Raw genomic sequence first — 11,499 nt, 5'->3', positions numbered from 1 at the left:
GTATTTCTATTCTAGCACTAACTTTTTTTATCTTAACATGTATTTAAAAGATAACAAATGGAAACTATATTTTCCAAACTCAGCACATCTTTCTAAGACTTCCGCGAATCGTTCGTATAACAGCCAATCGTGTTAAAGTTAGCTTTAAACAGGTAGCACATGCCTATTTTTAGATTATGCTATTAACCGAGCGGAACTACTTTTTGAAATTATATTTCACATACAAATAATTCATATGCAGTAGAATGTACAAGAATATAAATAACGCTCAAATGAAACGATTTTTTTAACTGATATCAATTCATTTATGAAATCAGATTTTGAAATAAAAAAAGTAATAAGAGCAATACAAGGCTTGTGAATTCGCTACACCATGTTAATTCAAATCAATACATTTCAACATGGTTAAATAAAGTCTGTTTGAACAATGATAAAAACAATTTGTGATTCTTTATTTCTCAAGTGACGTGCGTTTGCTATGATGGTTTACCGTTCTTTACAGGCCGCCCAGTTTGTAACGATCGGATTCTTATGTCTGTGTTGCTATTGTTCGAGACCGCTTCTTTCTTTTCTTTTTTTCTTTCAAGTCGATGTCGATTTCAACATCTTCCATATTAATACATTCGTCTCTTTTAGATTGTTGGTTATTGTATTTGGTGCGTGTCGTTTAACCTTCTGCTTGTCTACATAATTCGAATTTCGACCACTTTGAAACGAAATAAAAAGTATGTCCTGTTATGAACATTTTGAAGCAATATATAAGCTACGAACAGGAAGTTAGAAATATGAAATCTCCAATCCTTAATAAAGATTAATTTTGAATGTTTCACATGGATGTAATACTATTATTTTGTTATTGTAGCACTTCCCAACAGTTGTTTCTCATTACACGCTGAACATTGTAATATATAGTTTATACTATTTTAATACAATCCTGAGTCATGACTAGGTAAAATAATTCATACAAGAGCCGACCGAGATAAGAATGTTAAATAATCATTTTTTTATTAACAAGCACTTGTAAAACTATTTGGGCGCTTTTGCATTTTCAGATATCAATATATAACTTTGTCTTCCAAGATTCCACATAATTTTAAATACATAAAATATTACTATAAATACGATTATTCTATTTAAATATATATACATGTTTAATATATGGAGGCGTGAATGATTTAAGGTATGATAGTGTCTTAAAAAAGGTTTGCAATAAGAAAATATATATTAGTTATGCTTTCAAAGAGCTTTATTTATATTAATCCCATTGGAGATTTTCAAAACATACGTAAGAGACTCACACTAACAGATACCTTTCTGGAGAGGAATGGTGCCCCTACACCCGCCACCAATCCGCCAGCAACCGGACCGAGAATCAATACCAATGGATACTGATCGTCTGGATATACTGTGATATTAAAACAAAAGGCATGACTATTTCTATATTCAAATGTTTATGCATTTTAAACCTAAGACATCAGCCAACAATACAGAACGGTGAATAACCTATGTGTCAATTGCGGCTGGTTTTGCAACATAGACACATTTTGTTAAAAATAAAATAATCTAGAATTGACATTAACATTTACAATAGCCACATTATATTATATTTGCATGCTTTATAATATGAATGGATTTTTATTATCAAGTAACGGGTGACAATAGACCGGTGATGCAATAAAAGTGGAACAGAGTGAAAGTGCGGTATTTAATGCATATTATGATTCAATATCAATTCATTCAGTATCTAAAAGAAATGAAATATTTATAATAATATGATAAAATAATTCATCAACAAAATGCTTTATAATTAGAAAAACAGGTCAGACATATTGGCTATAAGACAATTATAAAGACTGATTTTCCGTTCGATTAAGAGAACGAAAACAAAATGTGCCGTTTTCTTGGATTCATATTATTGTTGTTATCGTTTATACTTCTTGCAAGTTATCTCGTATTTTATCCGATTATCCGGAAATGCATACAATTATTTCGCACTCGGTTTTCAGGTATAAACAATTAAGTGAAACTTAACTGCCGCATACGTTCTAAATATAGTTATTGCCAGTCCGATCATTTTACTGTGAATTGGTCCTGATTTGTTTTAATTAGAATCTTATCCACACACAAGCGCCATGAAATTACTTGGAAATTGACGTCATATACCAGCGTGAATATGTGTAGTCTGTACCGTTGTTTGTTCTGCAATAAAAGTAAACCCATCAAGCAATACAGTTCAGTGGGAATGTCATATGTAGACGCCAGAAACACGCACCGATAAGTTCAAAATAGATGCGACATTAACATTTCTAAAATTTATGTAAATAACCGAGAATGATAATTAAAGGAAAACTTGGCCTTATTAGTTATATAATGTTGAAAAGTACACCAATACGTGAGCAAGAAGTTTTAAAGCGTTATGGACATTTCAATGCAACCATGTATGACATTCAATTCAAGTTTATATCTTAAGTCGATTTTGATCAATTAAAGGAGTTGCAATATCAGTGAAAACACGATCTTCACGTGTTCTTATGATTCGATCATAAGTTATACCAATATATCATAATAATAATATATTTTTTAAAATAATATTATATAGAGAATAATAGATTAGTGTTGATTATAGATCTGGTTTATCATGCGAGGCTTAGAAAACAAAAAGCACGAGCCTTGGCGAGTGCCTTTTCGTTTTCGTGCCGAGCAGGATAAACCTGATCTATAATCAACACTAATCTATTTTTCTATTTATCCCACTTTTAATTCAGTAGATCTTTTTATTTAAACAAAACTGGATAATTTCGCTGGATTTATGACGTCATTTTGTCGAAAAAATGACGTAATTTCGTGCCGTTGATTATAGAAGAAATTTAATCAACATCGCTTTAATCAACCGAATTCGCTGTAAAAGTGTGATAAATAGAGAATAATAGGTTACTGTTGATTATAGTTTAGGTTTATCATGCGAGGCTTAGGAAACAAAAAGCACGAGCCTTACCCTGTGCAACAAGATTGATATAAAGAGCAAAGCATAGTTTCAGACATAAATATAATTTTATATATTTTTAAGTTAGAAAACACTTATTAGGAAACTTATATACCGGTAACTCCTTGTGAGAAGAAGAAGAAAGAATAACAATAACAACGGTGCTGATGTAACCATATTTTTAACTATGTAGTTTAAAGAATTTGCAGATAAATAGAGAATAATAGGTTAGTGTTGATTATAGATCAGGTTTATCATGCGAGGCTTAGAAAACAAAAAGCACGAGCCTTGGCGAGTGCTTTTTCGTTTTCGTGCCGAGCAGGATAAACCTGATCTATAATCAAAACTAATCTATTATTCTATTTATCCCACTTTTCATTCAGTAAACCTTTTTATTTAAACAAAACTGGATAATTTCGCTTGATTTATGACGTCATTTTGTCGAAAAAATGACGTCATTTCGTGCCGTTGATTAAGCAGAAATTTTATCAACAAGGCTTTAATCAACCGAATTCGCTGTAAAAGTAGGATAAAATTCATTTACATAGAGAATAATAGGTTAGTGTTGATTATAGATCAGGTTTATCATGTGAGGCTTAGAAAACAAAAAGCTCGAGCCATGACGCCTTTTCGTTTTCGTGCCGAGCAGGATAAACCTGATCTATAATCAACACTAATCTATTATTCTATTTATCCCACATTTCATTCAGTAGATCTTTTTATTTAAACAAAACTGGATAATTTCGCTGGATTTATGACGTCATTTTGTTGAAAAAATGACGTCATTCCGTGCCGTTGATTATAGCAGAAATTTAATCAACATCGCTTTAATCAACCGAATTCGCTGTAAAAGTGGGATAAAATGTCAATTTAAGGCTATTGTATTTAAATCTGTATCGTTCATATTTAAGCAAATTATTGCAGAACAGTCTTGTAAAGTAGTATGGCCACTTGCATATCGATGTGTTTGGCTCAAAGTACCATCTATTAATAATCGTTACATATAATGTTTAGAATAAGTGAAATCACTGCCTTAGATACGTGTGGAGCATATGGATGTAATATTGGTATTTTTTTTTAATTTATTTCAGTTTCTTTTCATTAATTATCATTAAATTAGCAATATCACTCTAAAAAAAGTCACAAATAACTGATTCATAAAATATACACTTTCAGTGAACTTTATCAAACATTTAAGCTCATTCAAACATTCACCTACTACGCATCCTCTCGCGATTGATCAGTATCATTTAGGTCAATTAATTTCTTTGATCGAAAAACATCATTAAACTTAAAAATGCTTAAATCTTGTTCCTTGAAATGATTCATGAAATGAGTTTAAAATTATTATCATAACATTGCGATTCCCATAAAAATAAGAAAAGAGAATATAAATTCCATTAAATAGAAATTCAATTTCATTACTCCATGGTTCAAAAGCAAAATGATTTAACTATCTGGGGTACGAAGGCTTTATGGTAATACAATAATCGATTAAATTGAAATCTTTATTCCAGGACGATGTGACAATATTTCAACGAAAATGATACTTACATGTCATCGTAACGCGTCACTTGAAGCCGTTATTGTTGTATCCGCCAGACTAAATAGCTTTGATGAATATGCACATTAATGATAATGCAAGTGAAAATGTTGATTGACTCTGTTTGTCCGTTGCAATGTTAATTTAATAGCTGTAATGAACTGTTTACTCTTTGTCTGAAGCAACTTTGACTCTTTAATATACGGCTATTCAATCAAAGCTGCATGTTATGAGATAAAGAGCTTTATTGCGTTTTTCTTCTGTTTGTAATTGCGACGTTGGTTAACACATGATAAGAAGCTTTGACATTTCATTACTTTCTTGTTGTGATGTATGACAGACAATATGTTTTAATTGAAAATTTAAATCTCGACATGGGCTTGGAGTACAGAACAGAACACGTACACCGTTCAATTTCCTCCAGTGACGACTGTGGATCATGCGACGACTGAAATACTGTATACATGTCGGTGGAAAGCGGAGTGTAAGTATTTCCCTATCGTTATATTTTACGTATTGGAGTGAGCGGTTTTAAGTGTGTTCTTTGAGAGCCTAAGCATGAAGGACTTTGTGAACGTAATCCCTGCCCTGCTATTTGCTTACTTTACACGAAATCCGTTAGAAAGTGGTCAAAATTCAAACAAAATTCACCACTCTCTCAGTCAAACTCTAATTTCACAGGATTTAGACCAAAGATAAATATGAAAAACATTTTATGGAAATCATTTTTCTTCGGTTATTCCGCATTACAGCATAACACATAAACAAACAACATTTTTATCAACGATTAAGTTCGAGTGGGTTTTAAAAATAGCATCATGATGACGGCCGTGATTAATTATTAGATGATCATGATAACGGCATGTATACAGTATCTCAGTCGTCGAATGATCCACAGTCGTCGCTTCAAGCAATTGAACGGTGTGACATCAGCACATGTATAGGCTTCTCTAAGTGTGAACCACAACGCAAGAAATGTGAACCAGCGAATAAATAAACCCAACAAAAAAGAAATAAAAAAAATTTCAGTTTATGAATATTAATACCTATGTGTTTTGTGCATAGTTTTAATGATGTTCACGTATTCAATGGTGTAACATTAAATATTACCTCTTCAAATTGATTATTAATGATTGCTATAAATAAACATCCACTTTTTCATAACCTTATAGACAACGGGATGTTTAGTTTTTACGTTAAATGCTTTACATTGCCAACATTCTGTTATTGTACATGCCTATATAATCATATATTCGCATATTTTGATTGAAGTAATAGAAGACAGTAAATCGCGTGTGTGTTTAAACTGTAAATATTTAATACAATGAATATTTCAAAATAAAATAAAAAGGGATATCAAGCAGAACATACATAAAACACAGAAAATCAGTTTTATAAAAAAATAAATAAAAATAAAAGGTATACATAAACGTGTTAATAGTAAAAACGTCATTCAATAAACTAATGGCAATTAAATGAGGGTCTTAATTTACATGGAAATATCCATCAACATATTATTATCTTGAAAAGTAATATACCCGGATCGTCAACTATCCCGACCACGTTTAATCCCTTAAAAAGTGATAACTGCCATTTTAACATTCGCTTACCTTTACCCTGAGAGTGCAAACGTGTTTGCGAGAAACGAAGCTTATATGGATATGCTTTATATTGATAAATGCAAACATTGTATCTAACAAGCTCCAGTACAAACCGAGAATAAAATTATTTATTTTTTCAAGTAACCATCAACTGGGCTCGAACCACTAACCCCTGAAGTAAAAGTCTAACGCTTAGACCACTAGGCCATCCGTGCTCATAGAATGAGTAAACATTTTATTCTTTGTATATTTATACGCAATCCTCGTAGTGTCCAAAATATAACGACAACAACAGAACTCTCCAAATTATCCAATCGTTTCTCCGTAGCACAGTAGCAATTATCTACTAAAAGAACGTGATACAGCATTTGTTGTCAATAAATTAACTAAAGGCGCGAATTCGGTATATTAAGAGAAAAAAGCTAAAAGTAATAAAGATGTCTACCTTGTAGAAGTGGGGCTTTTTGAATAAGTAGTAAGTAAATAGTTAGTAAATGAACGTGTTTTGCAAACATATTGTAAGTTCGTCGTATTTGTAAAAAATGTATTTTTCTAAACGTTACGAGGAGTATAAATGTTGTATTATGTGTTTTATTTTAAAATACAAATATATAAATCAAACGTTTGGAAGGAAAACAAAAACTACTTATACAAATTAAATCATTTATTGAAAGTATTTACGTATTTATTTACGCGTTTATATAAAGATACGTGCTATCAATTTTCCTAAAATACAATACTATCAAGTTTAAAAATCATTACGTGTTTTTTTAACTGTTACATTTTTATCACTGCTAAATTCACCCCCCCCCCCCCCTGACTTATTTAGGTTCAAGTTAGATGACGTAGATATGCGCGCTTTGTATCTGAATAACAATAGGTAACTTTCCAGTGGTCTTCATTGTATGCATTTTTTCAACCCCAATAAAGTAGCCATGAATGGTGACAATAGATTATTTAGAAAAGCAAACATATAGCACTAGAGAGCTCAGTTGTGTAGTGATATAGTGTCATCGTGGTATGTTTATCTTTGGAAGTTAGTGACTGAAATGAACGATTTTATGAGTTTAAAGGTCCACGAACCTTGAAGTTCTCTTACTGTCCATTCTCAGCGTAAATTGCAATTCAATAACATCTAGTTTTACTTGGTAGACTGGTTGAATATTAATACATACGTGGCTGATAATGAAGCAGATAATATAGAACGTAAAGACGTTTTATCTCAAACAAGGACTGTGGTAAAAAAAGGTATATTGCATGATAACCCAATTTGCAGGTTTATTATCACATTTCGGTATCGGGTACACTGTTTTCTGAAAATGAAAAACCAAAAAATAATTTACAGATTCTAAAAAATATATTTGTTTTATTGGGACACAGTTACGTATTTGGGTATTTAATGTGGCATTATGCATAAAAAATACTAAACTGTGTCTTTAAGGTAGGAGCTCATTAATCGAGGCAAAAACATTCATACATTTATGTTAAACTCCGCAAAGAATTACTACTGCCTCATCAATAATATTATTTAATATTTATTATGATTAAGCTTTTTTGCTTTTTTCAAATATTCTTGCGTTTGCACAGGCTAATTTGGAGCTACGCTTGCCATATTGCAGATTCAAGAAAAAACGTCTTAAATATATTTTCTGTCAAAATAAATTAGTCGAAATCGATTTCGTAGACGATATTAAGAAGATGAAAACCTTTAGGGGTTAAATCTATTGATATGAATACCTACACTTAAGAAGTTGTCAGAGCATTGCCAACACATGATATATTAGAGAAAACGTGCATACAGTTAACAGAAACAATTATTTATGTGGAAAGCGTACGAAATTGTTTTCCAATTTGGTTATATATGTACTTGGCACACGTGCGTGTGCGCTTCAACATGTACGAAAGCAATCGTATATATTAACTTCCAAATACATAATTTTATAAGTTCCTTGTTAAAACCTTACCCTATGTGTAATTCAATGTTATACCTGTCGTCTGAAGTGTCACTCCTATACGCAAATAAATTATGACATAAATATAATTAGTTTCGTAAATTGACTAGGGTGTACGTGCACAAAGTAACGACAGAGAATAATTCCAAAGAATTCGAAGCGATATTTAGATTTTCAAAGTAGAAAATAATACCAGTCGAGCCATGTCATGAGAACAGAGATATTAAGCCATATGGGTAAAGCGTAGCTCTAGATCAGCTTATGCATACGCTCGGTTTGATCAGGCGCTGCCACGACAGCTCATGACACCACTAAACCTAGTATATATGACACGGTAGCTCCTGAACAAACGGCGCAATTACGAATACGAAGAAACATGTGTATTTTCTAACTTTGGGTCGTGTATGTTCTTATATACTTAAATACCATACATTTCGCATCCATAGCTTGACATGTACGACAAAGAAAACACTGTTGTTCTATATTCGTAAGACATTCAAAACTAATGATAGAGTTCAGTATAACATACGTCACTTCTGACCGTTTGGAAGAATACATACCATAGAAAAATAACAAGATTCGTGTATATTTCGAGAGATATGACTTTCCATTATGAAAACCCGGTACCCTAAAAGGAGGCTTACAACTAGAAGTGAATTATAGATGCATTAATGTATACCGGAATGCACAATCCATCCTGCAACACTTCTATTGACTGTTATGACATCCAAGAGTAAAACCAATATCGAAAGAAAAAAATCAAACTTATCCGACAGTGTTTTAATCCTTACACATATATCGCATGTTTAAGGATAAAACTCTATTTTTTGTAGATTTTCTTTACTGAAAGAGCTGACGGCTGCTGTCAAATTAGGATACTACGAGAGGAAATAGAAATCAAGGAAACTTCATGTCTACCTCAGTGTCGTAAGATAGATTTTTCAGAGATATAAGACTTCTGTAATAAACAAATCGTAAATGTATCATTTTCATCCAAATGATATATTTTCATTTTCTAATATGTAATGGACCGGTTATTTTCTAAACGTAGTGTGCCTTAGCAATTTGTTGTTATAAATGTTAAAAAAATTGCCATTCAGCGTATTAAAAAAATACATTTTCATTAATTTGCTAAATTCATTACGTCATTATTGAATTCCTTCCCTTGTTTCGTAGGCTGCTTAGATGTAGTTTACTCAAAAAATCAGCTAGATCGCGACTTTCATCTGAGATGAATTTTCCGAGTCTAGGCTGGTGCTTCATAAATGTAAATAGGAACCATATGAAAGAATATTTACACGGCTTCAAGACACTGAAATTAGAAAAACACAAAACAAGTGCGAGAGATACCAGTATATTTCTTTTAAGATTGCAAAGATATGAGTTATACACTGCGTCATGTACGATTTTAATTATAAATCCAAAATGACATTTTCAAACCCTCATATACGAATTGTAGCACAAGGAAAAATACACACTACTATATGGGAATCATTAAGCCACTAAATGTCGACGCGTTACAAAAGCGAAGAGAACATTTTATTATAGCAAAATAACGCTCATGTTTATGACTGTCACGCTCTAGATTTTAAACGGAGTTTTAAATGACAGACTTTTTTCGGCATAAAAAATTTAGCAATAAATCGTGCGATGTCATTAACAAGTGTTAATGATTCGTAATCTTGTCATATTTTCAAACGTTGCTATTCATTAACAAAATTTCATTAGTTACCACTTTGGCCGTTTAATGCACACGATCACCTTACGCCATTGAGTAATGATTCGACACATATTTACGTTGTTTTCGAAACATCATAAGTAAAGTATTCTTTTTAGTTTCACGGCTCGGTTTTTGTTCGTATCGGTCATATTGAATAACCATGACATTGTGTATTTCCAGGTTGAATACAATTTAAAGAGTGTTGAAAAAAACAGTTATAGTTATTGTTATGGAGAAAGAATCCACATATTAACGATAGCAACGGTCTACATAGCTACATGCCAAATGACTTATTGTGGTAAAGAATATCGCAAATATCATGTCTGAGTAAGTTGGTGCTGCGAATCACCTATTGATACGTCGTAGACTTACAGTATCATGGATGATATCCCATAGACCTACATTATTATGAATATATCCCATAGACTTACATGATTTTGAACGATATTCCCGTATACCTACATTATTATGATCGATATCCAATAGACCTATATTATTATGAATGAAATTCCCATATACCTACATTATTATGAATGATATTTCCATAGACCTACATTATTATGAATGATATTCTCATATACCTACATTATTATGAATGATATCTCCATACACCTAAATTATTATGAATGATATTCCAATAGACTTACATTATTATGAATGATATTTCCATTGACCTGCATTATTATGAATGATATTCCAATAGACCTACATTATTATAAATGATATCCCATAAACCTACATTATTATGAATTATGGTTTACCTTAAAACATGTAATACATGCATTGATAACAACGATTTACACAACTAAATGCGTAATAATCACGCTCAATTGTACACATTAATTGTTACACTATTATTTCTGTCTGAATGTAGAGATGCAAAACATCAACTGTACATTCATATCAACGGTGTACCACAGAGAGACATCATCTCATGCTCATTTGAAGCGGTTATCAAGAGGGACCAGTGTCCACCAACTGAAAAAAGAATGATAGTTTCCGATCGGGTTTAGGCACTTTGATTATGTAAGCAAACGATTGCTATTTACCAAAATGATTTACAAGTTTTATACAAAAGCGTATGCGATGACTCGTGTCCTAAAATTAGAACATGGTTTCAAAGTTTACACACAAAGTTGTATCTCACGGAAAAACTGAAAACATGTGATACAAATAATCGTATCTATTTTTACTGACCCAAAAGTGACAAATGAAGTTCTAACAATGAATCAACGCATACATCGTTTTAGTAACATGTAATGTAACTTTTTGATCATGTCCAAATAAAATCACAACATAATACAATTGATTGACTCGCTGCGAATTGTGAGTCAAGGATCGAATTCAAAGTGTGTTTTTTATTTGAGCCGTCAAAGCATGCCTAAATCAAGATCCTTGAAGAAATTGGCAACGACGTTGAACATACACAGTGTCTGAGTGAAATGTGTTTTAAATCATGAAATAACTGCACACATAAACTCGCGAACAAACAAAAGTGACTCAAGTAAACAATGCATAACCGTAGCTGAAAGGCATTTCTATGCACGCTCACATCGTATCATTCCCTTCTTACCCTTTTGCACGTCTGCTTGTGGGTTGGCCAGTCGCACGTTTGGCAGGACTTAAAGCAGTAGAACACGTTCATGCACCTTGCGCACGACTGTGTACATCCAGGCAAGTTGCAACATTTGCAACGTTGT

The sequence above is a fragment of the Dreissena polymorpha genome, chromosome 8 (assembly GCF_020536995.1).
Source record: "Dreissena polymorpha isolate Duluth1 chromosome 8, UMN_Dpol_1.0, whole genome shotgun sequence".
In the NCBI taxonomy this organism is placed as follows: domain Eukaryota; kingdom Metazoa; phylum Mollusca; class Bivalvia; order Myida; family Dreissenidae; genus Dreissena; species Dreissena polymorpha.
The sequence above is the reverse complement of the archived record's forward strand: the minus strand, read 5'-3'. Positions refer to the sequence as shown.